Source organism: Scyliorhinus torazame, chromosome 2 (genome assembly GCF_047496885.1).
Source record: "Scyliorhinus torazame isolate Kashiwa2021f chromosome 2, sScyTor2.1, whole genome shotgun sequence".
NCBI classification, from domain to species: domain Eukaryota; kingdom Metazoa; phylum Chordata; class Chondrichthyes; order Carcharhiniformes; family Scyliorhinidae; genus Scyliorhinus; species Scyliorhinus torazame.
In genome coordinates, this window is record NC_092708.1 from 154709610 (window position 1) to 154732770 (window position 23161).

At 48.2% G+C, this 23161-nt stretch overlaps 1 long non-coding RNA gene across 1 annotated transcript in view; it reads right to left on the reverse strand.

The window, feature by feature from the left end:
• Positions 1-23161, reverse strand: part of LOC140392874 (uncharacterized) — a 69049-nt gene that overhangs the window by 24079 nt on the left and 21809 nt on the right. The window contains exon 2 of the long non-coding RNA XR_011935446.1: positions 21046-21346. This is a non-coding gene — a long non-coding RNA (uncharacterized lncRNA). The remainder of the gene's footprint in view (positions 1-21045; positions 21347-23161) is intronic.

Here is a 23161-nt window from a genome sequence, read left to right on the forward strand (position 1 = left end):
GCATCTAAGTTGGGGAGGATTTCCGTAGCCCATTAATTTTTGTTGAGGCAGGATGCATGCCTCTCTCTTGGCTACTTTTTGCATGGTCCTGGGTGTAAATGGGGGTTCCAAGATGTCTAGGTAGCTTAAAAGTTGAAGCCAGTACAGTGGGCAGGATTCTCTGTTGACTGACGGCAGAATCGGGAACCACGATTTGTCGGAGAGTCGTGCACAGTCAAAATCCGTGGCTATGCTCCGGTGCAGCGTCAATGCGTTCTACTCCACACGTACAGTAAACTCCGTTGGCATATCATTGATGGGCCTGACCCCATATTTTCTGGGGCCTCCGCGATGCTCGGCCTCCGTCAGCAGAAATTAGCGACAGTGAGTTTCACTTGTGGTGTTATAAATTGGGGGACAGGTGCCGTGGCTGCTGAGGGAGAAAGAGGAGATAGGACAAGTTCTCAGAGGCGCAACTGTGGGCTGCTGGGACTGGCTGGGTGTGGGGGGTGGGGGGGGGGGGAGGCGTTTGCCAGGGCTGGGGGGAGGAAGTAGTGGAGGGTGGCCAAAGGATGGGCAGTGGTATCGGGGAACCCCCGGGACCAGGATATCCAGGCACGGACCGCCAGTATCGCAGCCTGCAAGGCAGTGATCTTGCTTCACTCACCACTGATCGCCCATCATGGCCTGTGGTTGCACAGCGTGACACCGGCCCTATGGGAGCCCCACCCCACCACCCCCACACTCCACCCCCCTCCACCAGACTAACCCCATCCCACAACCGGGGGCTACCCTGCTGGCCCACCCAAGGGGGATGCCCATATTAGCCCCAACAGGAGGGAGCCAGATGGGGGTGGCAGAGCATACCTCTGATCTTGTGTGACTTCACCTTCTGTACCCGTCTGCCATGAGGGACCTTGTCAAAGGCCTTACTGAAGTCCATGTAGACAACATCCACTGCCCTACCTTCATCAATCATCTTTGTCACTTTTTCGAAAAACTAGATCAAGTTAGTGAGACACGGCCTCCGCTTCACAAAGCCATGCTGCCTCTCGCTAATATGTCCACTTGCTTCCAAATGGGAGTGAATCCTGTCTCGAAGAATCCTCTCTAATAATTTCCCTACCACTGACGTAAGGCTCACAGGCCTGTAATTTCCTGGATTATCCATCTACCCTTCTTAAACAATGGAACAACATTGGCTATTCTCCAGGCCTCTGGAACCTCACCTGGAGCCAAGGCCCCAGCAATGCCCTCCCTTGCCTCCCTCAGTATTCTGGGGTAGATCCCATTAGGCCCTGGGGACTTGTCTACCATAATGTTTTTCAACACACCCAACACTTCCTCCTTTTTGATCTCAACGTGATCCAGACTATCTACATACCCTTCCCCAGACTCATCATCCACCAAGTCCTCCCTTTTGTAAATACTGATGCAAATTACTCATTTAGTACTTCGCCCAATTTCTCTGGCTCCATGCATAGATTCCATCCCCTGCTCTTGAGTGGGTCAACCCTTTCCCTAGCTACCCTTTCGCTCTATATAAAAAGCCTTGGGATTTTCCTTAATCTTGTTTGCCAATTACTTTTTGTGACCCCTCTTAGCCATCCTCACTCCTTGCTTACGTTCCTTCCTACATTCCTTATATTCCTCACGGGCTTGATCTGTTCACAGACTTCTAGCCTTTACAAATGTTTCCTTTTCATTTTGTACTAGGTTCACAATACACCTTGTTATCCAAGGTTCCCGAAACTTGCCATAGAAATCCTTCTTCCTCACAGGGACATGCCGGTCCTGAATTCCTATCAACTGGCATTTGAGAGCCTCTCACATGCCAGATGTTGATTTACCATTAAACGTCTGCCCCCAATCTAGCTTCTTCAGTTCCTGCCTAATATTGTTATTATTAGCCTTCCCCTAATTTAGCACCTTCAGCCGTGGACTACTCTTATATTTATCCATCAGTACCCCAAAATGTACTGAATTATGATCACTGTTCCCAAAATGCTCCCCTACTGAAACTTCAACCACTTGGCTGGGTTCATTCCTCAATACCACGTCCAGTACGGTCCCTTCTCTAGTTGGACTAATTACGTATTGTTTCAAGAATCCCTCCTGGATGGTCCTTACAAACTCTGCCAGATCCAAGCCCCTAGCACTAAGTGAGTCCCAGTCAAAAAAGACAAAGTTAAAATCACCCACCACAACAACCCTGTTACTTTTACATCTTTCCAAATGTTTCCTACATATCTGCTCCTCTATCTCTTGCTGGCTGTTGGGAGGCCTGTAGTCAACCCCCAAAATTGTGACTGCACCCTCCCTATTCCTGATCTCTACCCATTATCACCTTGTTGCATGAAGGTGTCCTCCCGCAGTACAGCTGTACAGCTGTGATATTCTCCTTAAGCGGTAGTGCAACTCCCCCACTCCTTTTACATCCCCCTCTATCCTGCCTGAATGTAATGACAATAACATCTTACTTCCAAGTACTAGTCCAAGCTCTAAGTTCATCTGCCTTACCTGTTATACTTCTTGCATTGAAACAAATGCACTTCAGACCACCAGTCCTGCCATGTTCAGCAACATCTCCCTGCTTGCTCTTCCTCTTAGTCTTACTGGCCCTATTCTCTAGTTCTCCCTCAGATATTTCACCTTCTGACCTATTGCTCCAGTTCCTACTCCCTACCAGACTAGTTTAAACCCTCCCGTGTGACACTGGCAAACCTTGTGGCCAGGATATTTATGTCCCTCCAAGTTAGATGCAACCTATCCTTCTTGTGCAGGTCCCACCTGCCCCAGAAGAGAACCTAATAATCCAGATATCTGAAACCTTCCACCCTACACCAGCTGTTTAACCACATGTTTAGCTGTATTATCTTCCTATTTCTAGCCTCACTGGCACGTGGCACAGGGAGTAATCCAAATTCGCTGAACTCCTGATGCAGGACCTCATCACTCTTCCTGCCTATATTGTTAATGCCAATATGTACCACAATATCTGGTTGTTCAATCTTCCCCTTCAGAATGCCCCCTGCACATTCAGATACACCCTGGACCCTGGAGTCTCTGTCACATCCACAGAAGCACCTATCTATGTCCCTGACTATAGAGTCCCCTATAACTATTGCTCTTTTGCACTTTATCCCTCCCTGCTTAACAACATAGCCAGCCGTTGTTGCTGGTGTTTTCCCCTGATAGGCAATCCCCACCAACAGTATCCGAAATTATATACTCGTTAGAGAGGGGGACAGTGACAGGGGATTCTTGCACTGACTGCCTGCCCCTTTTAGCGGTCAACCATCTATCTTCCTGTACCTTGGGTGTAACCACATCTTTAAAATTCCTGTCTATGATGTTTTCCACCAACTGCATGCTCCTAAGTGCACCCAACTGCTGCTCCAACCAATCCATGCCGTCTATGAGGAACTGCAATTGGGTGCACTTCCTACAGATGTAGTTTTCCGGAATGCTGGAAGCTACTTGGTCCTCCCACATCTCACAAGTGAAGCATTTTGCCTCTCTAACTGCCGTTTCTAAACCTAATTAATAAATTAATTTTAAAATACATACTTATTAAATTAAAATAAGTTACAGTTAACTATATGCTTCCTAGCATTGGATTTCTACTATAAATGCAAAATGCTAAATACAGTAATCTCCTGCGTCTGGTTTAGAGACCCCTGAGGTCAGTTACTCTGTTTACTCACCGGCTGGAACTCAGCCTTCTGACTCTGCTCCCTGAACTGGGCCTGAGAATCCCCGAGGTAGGTGTAATGATATCTAGTATATCATCTTTGTATATATGAATGATCATCCTAAAGCAACAGCAATGACGAATACGAATATGGATATACATGAAGAGACAAGAAAAAATGTTTAGACTGCGACTCTGATTTCACAGCAATCAAGTCCAACTCGAGTACTGAGAAGATCGTAACAAATTAGGAAGAAGCCTGATTGGCTAAATCTTTGAACATGTTGCATGTGTATTGAAACATGATCATCATCTAAGTGAATATAATTGTAAATATACATTTTGAATGTAATGTAAACTTCAAAATTTGCAAAGAAAGGAGAGTGTAATGATATATATGAAGGATAAGACCATAAGACATAGGAGCAGAATTAGGCCACTCTGCCCATCGAGTCTGCTCCACCATTCATTCATGGCTGATATTTTTCTCATCCCCATTCTCCTGCCTTCTCCCCATAACCCCTGATCCACTTATTGATCAAGAACCTATCTATCTCTGCCTTAAAGACACTCAGTGATTTAGCTTCCACAACCTTCTGCGGCAAAGAATTCCACAGATTCCCCACCCTCTGGCTGAAGAAATTCCTCCTCGTCTCTGTTTTAAATGATCGTCCCTTTAGTCTGAGATTGTGTCCTCTGGTTTGAGTTTTTCCTACAAGTGTTAACATCCTCTCCACATCCACTCTCTCCAGGCTTTGCAGTACCCTGTAGGTTTCAATAAGATTCCCCCCCCCATCCTTCTAAACTCCAACGATACAGACCCAGAGTCATCAATCATTCCTCAATTGACAAGCTCTTCATTCTTGTGAACCTCCTCTGGACCCTTTCCAATTCCAGCACATCCTTCCTTAGATACAGGGCCCAAAACTGCTCATAATACTCCAAATGGGGTATGACCAGAGCCTTATACAGCCTCAGAAGTACATCCCTGGTCTTGTATTCACGCCCTCTCGACATGAATGTTAACATTGCATTTGCCTTCCTAACTGACGACTGAACCTGGATGTTAACGTTAAGAGAATCATGACCAAGGACTCCCAAGTCTCTTTGTGCTTCTGATTTCCTAAGCATCTTCCCATTTAGAAAATAGTCTAGCCTCCATTTCTCATTCCAAAGTGCATAACCTCACACTTTTTCACATTGCATTTCATCTGCCACTTCATTGCCCAGTCTCCTAGCCGGTCCAAATCATCCTTCTGCGGCCTCCCTGCTTCCTCAAAACAACCTGTCCCTCTACAGATCTCTGCATCATCTGCAAACTTAGCAACAGTGTTTTCAGTTCCCTCTTCCAGATCATGTAGATTATTGTGTAATTATAGCATCCAGCCACTAGATGGAGCAAGAGCATATCTCACAACCCACACGGTGGTTCACGTGCTCTTGGGAGTGAGTTAGTAGAGAGGGTTGGAGACAGTCGTGTTTTTCAGTAGTTCTGTGTATTGTAGTTATTTAATCTAATACTTAGCTTTTTTGGCATACTTAAGAATTCACAATTTATAGCGTAGTGTAAATATATTGACTTTGATTTAGTACAAAGTCTGCATGTTCTTAGTAGCAACACTACAACCTTAATAATATTAATTTAAACAAACAAAGAACATCACAGTAGTTTTATACACCCACCGGCTGGAACTCTGCCCTCTGACTCTGCTCCCCAGAGCTGGGTCTGAGAATCCCCGAGGTAGGTTTATACACTCACCAGCTGGAAATCCGCCCACCGGCTCTGCTCCCTGGAACGAGGGAGTCAAAGTGACGGTCGCCACGAGGTCCTTCCAGGCGCCGAGTGGGGACCTGTCTGGGATCTCGCAGACCTTGATGCACAGATGCCTCCGCACCATCACGAAGGCCCTGTATATCCGCTTGGCACAATGTATCAAATGTCGTTTGGACCGAGCCCATCAGGTTTCCCGTGCAGCGGGGATCGTCGCCATCACCGGATACCCACTGTCCAGGAGGTGATCAATGGGATGCATGTCCACTACGAGCACCAGCTCATGACGGGCCTATCTTCATAAACTGATAGGGCTTCCACTCGATGAACACACAGCTGGTGTGTGACCATGAACTGCACATAGAATTTACAGTGCAGAAGGGGGCCATTCGACCCATCGAGTCTGCACTGACTCTTGGAAACAGCATGCACATCATGCACGTCTACACCCGATAAGCGGCAGTGTACTCGACACCTTCATCCTGGCACAATTGACGGTTCCCAACACATTCCAGGCGCAACGCTGGTTGACGGGTTGGCTCCTGGGCTATAGGGGTAAATGCTGCGGTAGTGGCTGATGGCGCCGATTCGGAAGCCACAGACCAATGCAGAGACCCACTACAATGACGCCCATGCCGCACCCAGGGCGTGATCGAACGGTGTTGCAGCATCCTGAAGATACAGATCAGTGTCTGGACCGTTGTGGTGGGGCCCTCCAGTATAACAATAAGAAGGTTTCCCACATACATCGCGGGGTGCTTCTGCGTTCTCCACATATCACAACATGTGCTGGATGAGGGGGATGAATGGCAGGCGTTGTCCAATGAGGATGCAGAGGAGGGCCAGGATGGGCAGGGCATGAGGCCCGGGCAGGTACAGGAGGCTGCACAATGTGTGCATCAGGGCCGGCCCGCACGGGACGCTCCAATCACCTCCAGGTTCACTGACTAGGTGACCTGCCCAACGGCATGGACATCCCATCCCACCACCACACCCCCTCCTATCCCCCGGCCCACCACCCCCTCCCATGAACACACTCCCTGTACCACCGCCCCTCCTCCCTGCAACCCTCTCCGTGATTCCTATCTGCCTCACTACGGGGTGCGAGTCCTGGGTTGGCAGTAACAGCGGGTCTGGAGGACGATGACGACCCGCTCTGCGATGAGCTCTGGTGCTCTGCATTGTTTGACAATATCTGACTCCTGCCCACGGTAGCAGTTTCCAACGTCCACTTGGGTGATCCCTGCAAGCTGGCCATTCCATCACATGGTCCCACTGAACCCTTGGGGTGGGGATGGGGTATCAGGGTGATGTGGAGTGTCTGACCTGGGGGACGCAGCTCGTGTCCAACTCCAATGTTTGCCGTTTCCCCCCACCCCACTACCCCCTGCGACCCTCTGCAGCCAGCCCATCTCAGCCCAGCTCACCCCTCACACCCTTCCGAAAGAGCACTGAGGCAGTTGGAAATTTAGTGCACAGTTGTTTAATTTGAACATAACAGGTGAACATCTCGAGATCGGTTTGTGCCCTGGGCCCTAACACGGTCCTGTGTCCTGCACCCAGACCAACTTAACTGGTGTCTACCTTTCTGGCCTTCCAGGTCTTAACTCTATGTCTAGGTGGATCCCCATACGGCATATGAGGGATGGAGGCAGCCATCTGCGATTCCCATCTTGTGATCTGGATCTCATTTGGCGACCATCCTCTGGAGCGACTTGGCCTGGGTGGGCCTGGCAGTCGCTTGGATGTCGCAGGTGGCGTGGTGGGATGGGAGGGGGTGTGGGGGTGGGATTTAATGTCCATACCGTTGGCCAGGTCCCCTAGTCGGTGTATCTGGAGGTGATTGGAGCGTCCCGTGCGGGCCGGCCCTGATGCACACATTGTGCAGCCTCCTGTACCTGCCCGGGCCCCATGTCCTGCCCATCCTGGCCCTCCGCTGCATCCTCATTGGACAAGGCCTGGCATTCGTCCCCTTCAGCCAGCATATGTCCCCTCTGATGCACCAGGGACAGGAGAGGGATGCGCGGGGAGTCCAAGGCACTATTGTGTTCTGGCATCTCCCGTGTGGGAGTCACTGGCATGGGCCCCATCATCTCTTCCTACCTCAGGGTGCCCGATGGACCCTGGGCTACTCCTTAGGATGGGAGTGCGACCAAATCGAACTCCGGGGCCTCGCCACCACCTGGCGCTGCCAGTTCTGGAGGCCATGTAGTCTCATGGCCAGGGAGCACAGGGACTGGGCCATCTCCCTCTGGGACTATGCCACATCACTCAGTGACTGTGCCATCTTCCTCTGTGATTGATTCAGGTCAGCCAGCACCAGGCCAATACTCACGAAGCCTGCAGCTATGACCAGTTGTAACTGGGCCAAGCTCTGCAGCGCCGTTGCAATGTCCAGATAGCCCTGATACATAACTGCCTGTGACAGGGCAGCCCTATCCTGTGCCTCGGCCACCACCCGCACAAAATGCCCCAGGCCTTGGACATTCTGATCGATGACCGATACATTTCCACCCCCCCCCCCAAGGCATCCACCGTGGACGTCACCAGTGCGGTGTCGGCCTGGGTTGCGTGCATGATCAGGACCGCCTCCTGCTCCTGTAGGCGGGTGGACTCCTCCAAGTACACCTGCAGGTGATGGATGGTTGCTGCCAACCCCTCATGTAGTCTCCAGCTCTGTGTCTGCATCTCCATTTTTCGATGAGATCTCCCTTTCCAGAAGCCGAAACCCATCTGGATGGCAGCTAGTCACTGGCTTGGGTCCGCCCACTGACCATCCGCCCCCTCGGGGGTTCCTACCTCCACCTGATTTACTGCTGCACATGTGTGGTGAGCACCAGATTGTACGCCTGGAGCCTCTTTACTAACATGCCCAGCAAAGGTGAGTATCGCTGGGATGGTGGAAGGTTTTGGTGAAAATCAGTGTCGTCCCCGGACTCGTGCTCTGGGGTGTCTCGGGCTGGTGTTGGCGGCTCGCGCTGCAGTCCGTTGCCGGCTTCTCGGTGAAACCTGCTTGGGGTTATGGGGTGGGGAACACCAGAAAGGCCTGCCTCATCACCAGGTAATCCTGCAAGACACTAGATATAATGCATGATTGCATCAAAGGTTGGAATGGTGAGTGGTATGTGAGAGGTAAGGTGGTGTGGAAGAGGTATGGGGGAGATGTGGTGCAGGCGGGGTGGTGAGGGGCTGGTGTGGTAGTGTTGGAGTTGTGTGGGGGTGGTGTTGAGTTGGTTGGGCAGTGGTGTGGAGTTGATTGGGTAGTGGGGTAGGGTGGAGTTGGTGGGGTAGTGGGGTGGTGGGGTAGTGGGGTGATGAGGAGGTGGTGTGGTAGTGTTGGGGTATTGGGGTGGTGTAGGAGTGGTGGGGGTTGTGCCACACTTGCCATAGTGCAGCTTGTCAGCCCCTCAAGTGCTAATCCCCACCTCGGCGAATCGGACACCGTTTTCCATGGAATTGGTTGAGTTCCACGTGGTACCGGTGCTAGCCCATTAACGGATCCGGAACCGGCGCCAATTTAGTTCTCCTGGGAGTCAACCGTTGAGTCCCGGCGTCAGCATTTAGTTTCTGAAACAGAGAATCCTGCCCAGTGTGTTTCTCTGCTTCCGTTCTTTTCTCTTTTTTATAAATTTTAGAGCACCAAATTCATTTTTTCCAATTCAGGGAAAATTTAGCGTGGCCAATCCACCTACCTTGCACATCTTTGGGTTGTGGGGGCGAAACCCACGCAAACACGGGGAGAATGTGCAAACTCCACATGGACAGTCATCCAGGGCCGGGATCGAACATGCGACCTCGGCGCCCCGAGGTAGCAGTGCTACCCACTGCACCACCGTGCTTCCCCTGCTTCCATTCTTTTCTGGAGTCTACATTGCTTTATCACTGTGACATAACCACCAAAAGTACCAAATACTCATAAGTGTTGACCTCCATTTCAGAATAGGTCTTCCAACATCTGACCTTCACAGGGAGGTAGCGGTCAACACGGTTCACCACAATAAGTAGTGCATAAAACTTTAATGGGAGGCGATAGATTCAGAGAGGGATTCCGATCGGAGATCAGCCTCCTTTTCGCTCATGATTCAATCGGACATATCTGGTAAATAAGTAGAGAGTTAACTCACAACTATTGAACCGTGGCTCATTCTAAATTGCTCTCTGAATAAGCATGCCGCTTGTTCTATTGAAGGCTCTACCCCCTGAAGGGCAATTAGGGATCCCAGCAATGCCCACATTATCCCAGTTATGCCAATGAACAGAAACAAATAAATACTAACCAATATTACCCCAGTGCGCAACCTGGTTTAAAGAATTGGGTGAGGTTCGACTGTTAGGTAACTATGTAACAAGATTTCAGAAAACCTGAGGAGGTATCAGTAAAACACATCCATTCTTCAATCTCATCAAGAGTGATGATTGAAAACATGCTTTCATCCAATTCAGGACGATTTAATTATACCCTCTTTCACATTACCCATGATTCATATACTTAAAACATTGTGACATATTGCCTGAGCCGTTATTGAGAGAATGCAATCAAAATCTATTGTCATTCAATACAAATCAAGGCTGTAATTACAGAGCCTTTGATGTTAATTTCACTTTTCAATCATTTCAGTGGAGCAAAAGTTAATTTTCCAAAACTGGAAGCTTGTATGGAATAAATGAGCTTTAAAAATATGAAAGTTACTTCAGGTTTTGCCTGATATCGTGACTAAACTTTAATTTTTAGGGACCAATTTAAATCCGAATACTACAAACTTTAAAGATAAGTGTTAAGTAAATTTGATAGTTTTTAAATGCAGCAAGTAAAAGACATTTGACACACTTGTGTTGAATCTGGGAGAGAATATTCACCACATAAGAAAATAATTGCTGTAGGTTTTGCAGTTCCATATGGAACAGAATCGTAGAATTCCTACAATTCAGAGGGAGGCCATTTGGCTGATTGAGTCTGCACCACCTGCCCGAGGCCCATTCCCCACCCTATCCCTGTAACCTCACCTAATCTTTTGGACACAAAGGAGCAATTTATCTTGGCCAATCCATCTAACCTGCACATCTTTGATCTGTGGGAGGAAACCCACTAGACACGGGGGAATGTGTAAACTCCACACAGACATTTCACCCAAGGCTAGAATTGAACCTGGGTCCCTGGAGCTTTGAGGCAGCCGTGCTAACCACTGTGCCACCATACTGCCATCTACATAGTAGACAGCAATAGTTTCAAAATTATAGTTTTACTTTCTGATGCTATTTTTCATGAACTCCTGTCGCTTCTTTGTTTCCAATTGCTACAGAAAAAACATGGCCAATATTGGAAAAGTCTCAAGAGAATGCTGTCATTGTTCACTGAAGAGGCTAAAGAGACAGTATCATTTCAGAAACAATACAATCTGTGCTTCAGGAAGCTCCTAAAATTAATTGAATGGACAATTAATTTCATGGACAAGGGCCAAAAAGAATATAATGTACTCGCTCCTTCAGTAAACATTTAATAAGGTTTGTCGGTCAAAAAACTATAGAAAATGAAGTTGCTTGGGAATTATGCCAAGTTTGCCTATGTAGCAACAGTATTTGTACCAAAAATAGTAATGCAGCGTAGAAACATTTTAACATGTTTTGACATGAAAAATAGGACGTTGCTGTAGATTAAAGATTTGGATTGAAAATTAACTTGCCAAAAGCAGCCAAAGGTTAATGATGAAAGGAATAGAATCTGTCTGGAGCAGTGCCGAATGTCATCCCACAGGGGTCTGAGCTGGGTTTTGCATTGTATTGTTTACAAACATAGGAGGTCACTTATTGCAAGATTATAAATTTGATAAAGATACAAAGACATGTCACCATTTGCTCATTGGGTGAGATGGATAGCGGTGAAAAAGATCTACTAAAAGTAGATCAATTGACTAAAGTATAACAAATGTATTTCCATATAGATAAAGAAAACATGTTGTGTCAAGGTTCAAAACAAAACAAAATGTGTGCACAGTGAATCAGTATCCATCGACAAAGTGGAAAAGGAAATGTGTAGAATTATCGACCATTGACTGAAAGTATCATCTCCTAAAAGGCAGGATTAAATGTGCAGGTGACTGAGGTTGAATAATGCAGATTATAATGCTAGATTGATGTCCGGGAGAGCAATTGATTACCTTTGTGGCCTTTGAGAAATTTCACAAAGCTCTTTTCATTTCAGAACATTTACTTATGGCGATTCACCCTCTCTAGCAATGAAATTGGGTCGATAGTGCAAAGGCAAGTAGGACATGAGCTGGGAAAAGTGAACATGATGGCCCTCACTCATTCTGCACTTTTCCCATATTCTGAGCTAACAAGCTCCTTAGTTTCTGACATCACAGTCCTTCCAATTTGCATGTCTCTACAACATCTGGGAGTAGCAGGTTTTGCCTTGTAACCGGTGATGCAGCTTTGCCTTTTTAACATCTGTCTTGCACTGCACATGTAGTTCAATTAATCAGCCGCTGATCTCCTGATATCATAAATGTGACGGACAAGTCAAAGTAAGCCATGAGGGAATAAGAAGGAGGGCAAAAAGCTTATCTAGAATAAACCCGAGCTAATGACACAATAGAATTTAGTGATAGTTGGTGAAAAAAAAGTATGATCTCAGAGCACTTTAAGTGCCAGAGTTTAGAGCTCCAGCATTCTTAATTGGCCCATGCTGACGTATTCTTACATTTAGGGGTCAGCAAACATGTTATTGTTGGCAGGACAGCGGCAGAGTGTGTCCATGTGAAGATGGAACTTAATGCACCACACTCAATGCTGAATTATTCTGAGAGCTCTATCACATTGCAACAATTTCAAACTATGGCTCAAAAAGAACCAGGAAGACGAGAGCCTGGAACTTTTAAAGGAGTGACATAAATACAATGCCGACTGAAGGCTAAGCAGCTGGCTTGTAATGCAGAACAAGGCAGCAGTACGGTTCCGGTACCGGCCTCCCCAAACAGGCGCCGGAATGTGGTGACTAGGGGCTTTTCACAGTAACTTCATTGAAGCCTACTTGTGACAATAAGCGATTATTATTTATATCTGTCAGTGCAGCAGTCAAGACCATGTGGAAGGAAGCAACACAGGCAATGAGAGTCAACTCTTCAAAGTCCTGGATCACTCGTCAATGTATGATGAGGGTTGTTGACCTTCTAGGTCACCGTAGGAAAGTATGAATTTTTGTTCATGTATATTATGTGCATTTCAGACTGTAGGCCCATACTTACCTGAAAATTGTATTGATAAACATAAGATTATAGGAAGGAACCGAAAAACAGGAGAAGGCATTCAACCCCTTGAACCTGCTCCATGAGACCATGGCTGATCTTAACTCCATCTTCCTGCCTTGGTTCTGCAAACTTTAAAACCTTTGTCTGTCAGATATCTGTCAATCTCAGTTTTGAAGGTTCCTATTAACCTAGCCTCAATAGCCTTTTGGGGGAGGAAGTTCCAGATTTCCAGCCTGAAAAGTATTAGCCTTGTGGTGATGTCCATGCCTGAAAAAGCCTCAACTGAATGGATACAGCATTCTGCAATTCATGCAATTGTGATGGCATCTTACTATTTCTGTGGAAATTTCACAAGGGAAGTGATGAGAATCTGAATTCAGAAGACTGTGACAGACAATAACAAGCATTCTTTTGTCAGGCAAGAAAGGAAAACATGTCATATTCAAGTTGGCAGCTGTTATGAGATGGATGCCACAGGGATCGGTGTTTGGACCTCAGCTATTTACAATCTGTATCAATGACTTGGTGAGGGGAGCAAATGCAATGCATCCAAGTTTGCTGATGACACAAAACTAGTTGTGAAAGTAAGCTGTGAGGTTGATGTAAAACTGTTGCCAATGACATAGAGACAGAATAAGTTAGTGGGAAGAAAGGTGTCAGGTGGCTTCTATCAATCAAGTCAGAGTCTTCAATATTCCCCCAAGGAACCACATGCATTACGATCATTCTCACACATCACACAATACTTTTAAGTTTGCTATTAACCTGTGTTTTATGCACCTTTTGGCTGAACCACAGGATTATCAGATATCAGGAAACAGCACTTGAAGCCGGATTCATTAATTTTCCTGATTTACTATAATACCAGTGAAATGAACCAGAATAAGCACCACACCAAATTGTACATACTATATTTATAGCCAATTATTTTCAGATGTTGGAAGATAGAAGTTTCATCGAACTCAATTATTCTGCTACTGTTTTTCACTACAGCCAGTAACAATGGGAGCTTAACTGTTGAGAAGGCATTAACCAAGTGATTTTCTACAGCTTATTTCTCCTTCATACACATTAAAAATTCTATAACCATATGACCTAAATACATTTCACTTGAGGACAGCCGCCCCATTCACATCCACCCACGTCCAGGATGGTGCACTGCCTTTTATTTTAAAATTTTCCAGACAATTCTACAGCACAGATTTAAATATATTTTCATTAATACAGTGGGATATATATGCACTTTGGTGGTCTTGCAGAGGTATTTTAATAAGAGCCATTCATTCTGAAGAACATGCATTATTTTAATCAAATTTCTGTGAAAAACATGATTAAAAGTATGGATTATTGGTATTTCAGTGTTGTTGAGCTGAATGTGCTCTTCCACAAAGGTCTATTTTAATGAAGAAAACCCATCTGACCTCACCATTTCAGAAAAACGGCCCTGCCATCATCTCCTCACGACAGCAGTTTCCTTTTTCAAATGCACCTGATATCCCCTTTTCCAGTCAGTTCATCCGAGATATTGGTCACCTACTGTGTAAAGAAATACCTCCCAGCATCATTCCTAAATCTACCCCTCGTAACCCTGAACCTGTGCCATCCTGTTCTTGCCATGCAGCGCTATTGTATTTGAAGGTATTATTTTTCTCCACACGACCTGAATTTGGAAGGGTAAGATCCATAATTGCACTGCTGGGCATTGTTCACAGTTGAAGGGAATGTAATAAAAACATTACGACCAAGCTTACCGTTATGCTTTACTGACATGCTGAAATGACGCTGGGGTATCTTTATACTGATCCAATTGGCTAAAGTATGCCCTCCAAGTGATCCAGAATTAAAAGTTTATATTTTTGCACATGTTTGAGGCAGTAATTCCTCTGCCACAGTGGAGTAAGAAATTGGACAGGGATTTTTTACACTCAAGTTCCCAACCCTCGCCTTTCTGGCTACCGGTATTCCAGTACTTCGAACAGCTGGTAGTAGTGCCAACCATGTACAGTCAGGCAAGGTGGCAATGCAGTCATGACAATTCAACTTATGCTATTACCACCTCAGTATAATATGCTCATTCAGCTTTACTAGGTGCTATCCTGAAGGCAGAGAAAATGTAAAAGAACAAATACATATGCAAATATTTGTTATTGAAAACCTTTTTGCTTTTGCTGCCTTGCCTCCCAGTGTTAAGACCAGAGTTGGACCTGCTACAGTTTGTGTGTTTTACCTAGATCATCATTCTTTGGGCCATGTGAAAAGTCAGTAAAGACATTTGGGATGGGAGGTTGTCCTGTTGGTCTGGTGTAAAAGATGACCCCATTTTTTTAGCCCCCAAAATCATGTTTTTGCATATATGTCAACACCTCCCTTTCAGCCATAACTTGCTGTACCCACGTTATTGTCAACCTCCATTTTTCACCACAGAAATGGATGTTTTACTTAACCCGCACCTTATAACTGATGAAAGGGGTGAAGCAGGCAATATGTGCTAGGTTGCAAAGATGCACCAGAGTTTAAGACATGCCACAAAGTGCATATTCAACCTGACAAACAACAAAGATGGCAGTGCCCACACCCAACCCTGTGGTTCACTTTTATATTTGACTTCTAAGTCAACCTCACGTTTCCAAGGCCTCAAAGTTCGAATCGTGTGAGACAACAGTACCACATTTATCCATTCCTATCACACTACTATCACTGGATAGTTTCTGCACTTGCAACAAAGGAGGCATTGTTATAAAGCCATGCCTTGTATCAAAATTGAGTTTATTTATTTATTGGGCTGAATCACAGATTTTAAAATGCTGAACAGCAGAAATGTTTGAAATGGGTAAAAAAAAGTCGCTTCCAAGATAGCCGAACATTTGCATAACTGTACCCTACAAATTCCAAATGAATGAAAATGGAGTTAGGCTGTCTAGAAGAACCCATCGGAACCAATAACCTTAGAGGAGTATGAATGACTCTATCACCTGAACCATTCACAAAACATCAGGCACCCTGTGTTACATTAGAACTGGGTCTGGAACGAGCCATTAGACACAGTCACTTTGACCAATAGATGCTGGTTGAGAATAGAACTCCTCCAGCCATAACCTAACCGTGTCTAAACAACTGACCTGGAATCAACTTGCGATGACCATTTTTGAGTAAATGGTCAGTTGGTGAGATGGATCATATGATGAACCATCTAATCCTCTTTTGTGCCTTCAGAAATTGTTTCTCTACAGGCCATTCAGAATACAAGAAGAAGAGAAACAGAAAAAGAAGAACCTTGTGTGGGCATTCTCTATCTCTCTCTGCCTGTCTCCATCCATCTTGCAAACTTGTGCAAAAGTGTGGTGATTGGAGCTAAGGGCCCCAGGGTAGTCGGGGACTGGGCATGGTGGAACACTGGCACTCCCCCCTAGTATGTGGGCAGCTTGGCACTGCCAGGCTGGCACCGTGGCAGTGCCCAGGTGGCACAGTCAGGCTAACAGGGACACGGTCAGGGTGCCAGGCTAACAGTGCCAAGATTTCCATGCCAGGGGTCAGGCCCATAAAAGGTGAGATGAGAGGGGACTAGAAGACCCTGGAAGAGGTAAGTTGGGTGAAGTGGTGGCACCTCGGGGGATCAGAAATCAGGGCTGTCTTTACAAATGGTGCCCCGTTCGGTGAGTAGTCTTCCTCCACTGGTGAGCTGAGCTTGTAGGAAATGACTTAAAGGGTGCGATTCTGTAGAAAAACTTCCAAGTGCTGTCGTGAGCGGGAATTGCCGCGAGCTTCCCGGCACTCAGCCTGGCGAGGCCGGGAACATTATGTAACATTCATTGGTCCACTTAATGAGGCCACATGGGCTTCTTGCCCCGAAATGCCAGCTCACCAGCTGATTTGCCAGGACCCCGCTCACCAGCCCGCCGCTAACAAGGCAGAGCAGCACTTAAGCTGCACTTGCTCAGTGAACCCCAGCCAGCTCGCAACATGGCGCCGAGGAGACCGGCCCCAAGATTCGGGGACGCTGACCTGGGGAGGCTCCTGGACGGGGCAGAGACCAGGAGGGATGCCCTGTTCCCCCGAGGGTCCAAGAAAGTGCGCCACAAGGCAGCCAGTGCTGCCTGGGATGAGGTAACCAGCCAGCTGCCTCCACCCCTGTTGTGCATCCTGGGGACACAACTAGATATAGTGGTGGAGCTCGAAGGGCAAAACACATCTAGGATCACTGGGGGCAGTGGGCGTGGGGGGCGAGGTAGATAGGAGGTCAGGGGTGGCTGGGGGGTGAGGTATGGGGGGGGAGGCACCATCGAGAGAGTGGGGGCATATATTGACCAAAAACACCCTTGTGCACAACCAGTAGGAAGCTTCTGTCACATTCTTCCGCAATGCTTTGCCGCGTGCAAGTGATGGGTATGAGCGAGCACTCAGCAGACAACAGGGGTCAGATTATGACATAGATTGAGCAGCACCAGCCCCCAGCTCTCTGCGGGTTATCATAACCTTCCTGCCCTCGATAGTGACCGACAGTGCCGACACAGTCCCATCACCCTGGAGTGGTGTGACACATACCTGGAGGGTGGGAAATGGGGTTGGTGGTGGGTAAGAATGAAAGGATGGACCAGGTCACTTCCTGGGTGAATTGGGCCAGTGTAAGGCCCTCACCACCGTCGTATGCCCTGCAACCTCCGACTGGGCCTCAGGTTCCTCCCCGGGCCTCGTCCTCCAGTCGATGCTGGCCTGGGGCATCCTCATCATCCCCATTCTCATCCATGTCCTCCTCCTCCTCCGAGGTGGCCACATGTTCCTCTTCACCAACCTCCAGCTCGCTGCTGTGCGAGGTTGTGGAGGACACAGCAGACCACAATAAAGCAGGCGACCCCCCCGAGCGGTGTACTGTAGTGCACCTCCGGAGCGGAAAAAGCATTGGATCCGCATCTTGAGGAGTCTGACGCATCGCTCAATGACAGTCCGGGTGGCTGCATTGTTGTACCGGGTCTCCGCTTTAGTCTACGGCCTCCATACTGGCATCCATACGGATATCCCTTATCCCCCAAGAGCCAGCCGCCCCTCCTGGGGTGGTCCCCTAGAGGTCGGGGATGACCGACTGCCCCTGGATGCAGCTGTCCCCGGGAAGGGGGCACACACGTGAATTATCTGCAAATGGTGGTCGCACGCGAGTTGTATGTTGAGGGAATGGAATCCCTTTCGGTTAGCATAGGCACCCCCAGATGGCCTGTCATGTGCAGGTCAACGTGCGTGACATCTATGACTCCCTGGACCTTGGCATTCCGGTGATGGTGGAGAAACCTGCTGCCTGGGCATCCTATTGGGCCTGTCCATGTCATAAATGGCATCTGCCCAGGAATACAGGGCTTTCGTAACCTGCCGGATGCAGCTGTGGGCTGTGGCCTGCGAGATACCACACAGGTCCCCGCTCGAGACCTGGAATGATCCCTTGGCATAAACGTTGACGGCCACTGGGAGCAGGTGTCCTCCTCCTTCATGTGGTGCCAAGTCCGTGAGAATATGGAACAGGTGTCGCACCCTCTCCTTGTTCAGGTGGAGCCTCCTGCGGCACGCTCTGTCCATTATTTGTTCGAATAACAGGCAGTGCCTGTACACCCTGGTGCATCGAGGGACTCCCCTTCAGGGTCCCTCCCTGGCCTGATGAGTGGGCGGGTCCTCAGGGTATGAATCGGGGTCCGGCACATGGGCCGCTGCCTCGAGCACCTGCAGACGTTGCTGCTTCTGCCCCCTTCTCCAGCATCTGGTCACATCACATAGCACCAGCATCACTAGGGCAATTTCTGCATCCAACATCCCTGCCGCAGAGTTCAGTATCTGTAAGGCATTAGGAGAGGGTGTTAGACCAACAAACAGTGGTGGCTCTCACCCCGGGACATTCCGTTCCCCCACTGGTCCTCCCCTACCCGGAACGTCCTGCCCATGCACACCCGGCCACAGCGGGCCCCCCTCACCGGGCCCCCTCACCCGGCCCCAGACCCTATACCCCGGGCACCCGCTCACAACACCACCCAGACCGGGTGCTGGCCCCCTCCCCATGACACTCACCCAACCTCCGGCCATGGTCATGTCGCTGGAGCTGTGCCCCATCTCATGGGCTTCTGGATGTCGGTTGCTGCATGTGTGGTGTTGCCTCCTGCAGTGCCCAGGCATCACGGTCTGTTTGGGAGCCATCAATGACTCCCGCATGCTACACTTGGGTTGTGTGAAGTGCTCACTTAACCATGAATGCCAATTCCCTATTAACCATAGCCTTCAGCTGCACAGCCAGAGGCCTTAGCAGCCAGTGGGGATTATGGGTGGTCTGGGGCAGACAGGAAGGGGCAAGGGTCAGCCCCAGAATGGGTACACATGATCTAGGGATTGGCATGGAGGTGCAGCGAGCGGTTGCCCCCCTATCCCCCCCCCCCCCCCCCCAGCACCACCTCCACCCTTCCATGGCTGCCCACCCCTGCAGAGGGTCCCTCCACCCCCAGCTGAGGGTCCACTGTCCACCACCGAGCACAGGGCCCAGCACTCCCGGGCTCTTTGTCTGTGAGAAAAGATGGCTACTCCCCTCCTCAGCTCCCCGCAGAAGCCCTTCCGCCAGGTTCACATTTTTTAAAAGGAGAACTAATCGGCGCCAGTGTGAGCACTTGCTGGGGAGGCCAGTGAACGACAGGAGGCCGTTGGATGACGTGTGGCTCCCATTACTTGTATAGAAATGGGGCTAAAGTGGTGATAATTGGTTTCTCGCCACGCTATGGCAGGATTCCGTAATCGACAACGGGAGTGGGCCGGACCATCGCAAACTGTTTGGTGCCCAGTGGGGTTCCCATTTTTGGCCTCTCCCGCTATTCACTGGCCTCGTTATGTTTGAACGCGAGTGTAACGAGGCCGGATGATCGCGTCGAAAGAGTTCCTCTGCAAGGCCAAGAAAAATAGCAAAGTGCCATTGAATGCTGGGGTCTTTCTCAGTGCTGCCCCTTCATAATCCCCCTTCGCCCCCCCCAAAAAATCCCCCCTTTCACAGGCAAAGCCCCCCCTCGGGATTCGACCTATGGCAGTGCCAATCTTGCACATGGGCAACCTGGCACTCCCATCTTGGCATACTCACAATGCCAGGTTGGTACTGCCAGGGTGCCCAGGTGCCAGGGGACATGCCAGGGAGTTGCCCTGTCCCCAATAACCCGGGGGGGAGGGGATTCTAATCACCTCCGAGACGCCCAGAGTGGTCATCAAGCCTGGTCTCCATTTGTGGAAACCATTACGAATCAATTTCTGGGTGAGGCCTTGCCGGTAGGACCAATGATTCCTAGGCACTGGGAGAATGTGGCCTCAACTAGGCTGCGTATCTTCAAATGAGCCTTGTGGTGAATGGAACTACTGTTAATTCACCAGTGCACTGTGATATCACGTTACTGCTGTATCGTGGTACGTTATGTGTTTAAACCTGTGGGCTCCACCTATGGGCCATTGTACGGCTTCACCCACAGGGGGATATGTCGGGGCATGTATGGGCTCGCCCATGGCTCCACCCCTTACAGGAAGTATAAAGGCAGCTGACCTGCGGGGCCGCATTCATTGTTGTACCGGTCACAGGCAGGCTCAGTTGTAAGCTGATTAAAACCACGGTTTACTTCTCAATGTGTCTCTTAGTGAATTGATGATCGCATCAAGCCTAATGGTTCATTTAAACGTGATTATCTGGATCATGTCCAGCGAGGACGTGATCCAGATTGCACTGGGTGCCACGGGTCGGGTGACTTGTGCAAGTTCGATTTGGGCATCTTTTGCGATGCTTGCGTCGCAACGAGATTGGTGCTGGGTGTCAAGCAGGGCGGAAATCGCGCCCATGTCTGTGTTTGTCTTTATTGCCACAGCACTTAAACAGTTAAGCACCCACTGAATTGGCAAGTATATTCTCTTAACTAAAAACGTGCTGGTGTGAAAGAAGGGGTAGAAAGATAGGGGAACCATTCTTCAATCTGATTGTAACAATATAATGGTCCAAATCTCCCAGTCTGCAGATCTTGAGAGAAGGTCTGAAACTGGGAGAGACGGAAGTCCTGACAACATACGCTGCAATTGTCCAGGAAGACAAAACTTCAAATGGATTGATTTCCACTAACCATGCCACAAAATTTGTGCAACCCGAGACGACAACTACCCCCACTCAACTACCCTATGACCACTGATTCTCCCCCAACCACTCGATCACGCGATTACATCCAGCCCACTCAACCAACTGACCCACCTCATCCACACACCCACCCACTCACTTCATCCACTCACCCATTCACTCACAAACCCATTCTCCCCTTGCCTATTCACTGTCTCACTCACTTACCTCAAGACCTGGGCCTTTAAAAGCTTACCTGAATATAACATCTACTGTGATGAAAAGGGTGTGTGTCCTCTCTTCTTCCATCTTTTTTTGTGCCCAATGATCTTCTCCCGTGTTGTGCACGGACCCTTGGATGTGGTCAATGTGCTCACCATTAATGCTGACTGGAAGTTCTGGGCCGATAGTTTCAAAGTCTTTGACTGGGCCCCAATCATCTGGAAATCAGAGAGGACAGCCATCTCCACTTTGCAACTGTCTCAGCCTCCTTGCAGGATGGACTCTGTCATGGGGGCCTGTACTCTAGAGAGCCCTGGAGCTGCTCAATCCACCATCTGTAACAAAGCATCATGACACCTTATAATTCTTTTTTAAAAGAAGAAACCCGGACTGCTCAGCAAAGTAACAACAACTACTGACCCTCAGTGAGCATTGTCTTCCCTCTCATAATTCACCCAGCAGTTATTCCTGCTAATTCATGCCGTATGCATTACTCCTCTGATTTACTCTCTAACTCCCTCAAGATGAATTCCTTTGTGCCGGTTCTTGGGGGGGAGTAGTTCCAGTGCTGGTGGCAGGATTGGATGATGTGGACCTTTGCTTCTTCTTGAAAAGAAATGAAGCAATAGTCTTGCACAAATCTACCCTCCTACCTGTTGTCTCTGATTGGCGTCCATCCCCAGGATCTGCAGAGCTCCTCCTCATTAGAGGTAAGAATATTAATTTGGGGGGGGGGGGGGGGGGGGGTGGCTGGTCAGTATCCATTGTCGTTCTCTCGCTGCTGTTCAGACAGTCTTCTCTATTAAAAAGCATGTAGTAAGTGAGAATTATCTTTCATAAAGTGTGATGCAATAAAAGCCTGTTGCCCGCACGGGAATGGTGATGAGAAAATATCCATTAAATGAAGCCTTCCAACGGAGAGACAAACTATTAAACTGCTGCTACAAAGACCTCTCTGTACTATTAAGTAAGGCCAAGGCTCAGCAGAAAGTGTGGGGATGGGAGAGTGAGGGGAAAGTAAAAGCCAGCAATAAGGAAGCTGAGCCATGGCAGCTTCGAGCTGAAGCATTGCTGAAGGACATGGGAAGGTGGAGGGACTGTGAGGAAAACAGACAGTGGATGAGCTGTTTAATGCATTACTGTTCCTCTGACAAGCATTCGACGGGGAAATTAAGATTGACTGCTTTGTTTCTGTGTCTGTGCAATCTGGGCTATAGGGACTGAAGTAAGAAATTTTTCAATGGTTAATAGCTTCTGACACTTTCCCCCCCCCCGTGTTGGTTCCTCTTTGTGAGACATCTTTGGAATTAGCTCAGGTCAAGAACAATGAAGAAAGTAACTTAGGTATAACTGAAAAAAACTGGACAAAAAAAAAGGAAGCGGTGAGTGGGAATTAATGGCCCTTCCTGCTGGCAGGGTCTTCTGCTGTTCTGGCTGTCGTCCCTCTTAAAAAGATTGTTAAAAGTGAGAATTACCTTTCACAATGTGCATCCGCCCATGGTGGGTTCCCCGGAGAGGGAGGGGTGTGCCATGCAGAATGGCATAGACATTGACATAGAGTTAGAAGATCCCGCTGGCAGCTAGTGGCAAGACGCTTCCGCCATTGCAATAAAAAGATGCGGGGTGGGGTTGGAAAATGACATCCACTGGAGAAAGCAAAGACTGAGCCCTGACTGTAATATGAAGACTTGTGTTCTAGATCTAGTCCCTTAGCCAAGCTGTTCCAGTACAGCTACAACACTGGCATCTGCTGAACAATGTAAAAGCAAAATGGCCTAGTATAGCCTGTCTATAAAAGGCAGGGCAAATCAATTCTGGTCAATTAACATTCATCAGTCTATGTTGAATTATCAACAAAGTGGTTCAAGTTGTCATTGACAATGCTATCAGGCTCAACAATAACCTGCTCACCGATGACCAGTTTGGATTCGTCCAGGACAACTCAGCTCCTGACCTGATTTCAGTCTAGAGCTAATCATGAATAAAAGAGTTGTATTCCGGCCAAAAGGTAAGAGTGACTACCTTTTATACAAAGGGAGCTTTTCACTGAGTGTAGCATCAGGGAGCTCCAGTAAAACTGAAATCAAACGGAATCAGGGGGACAAATCTCCACTGACTGGAATCATACAGAACACACAGATGGTTGTGGT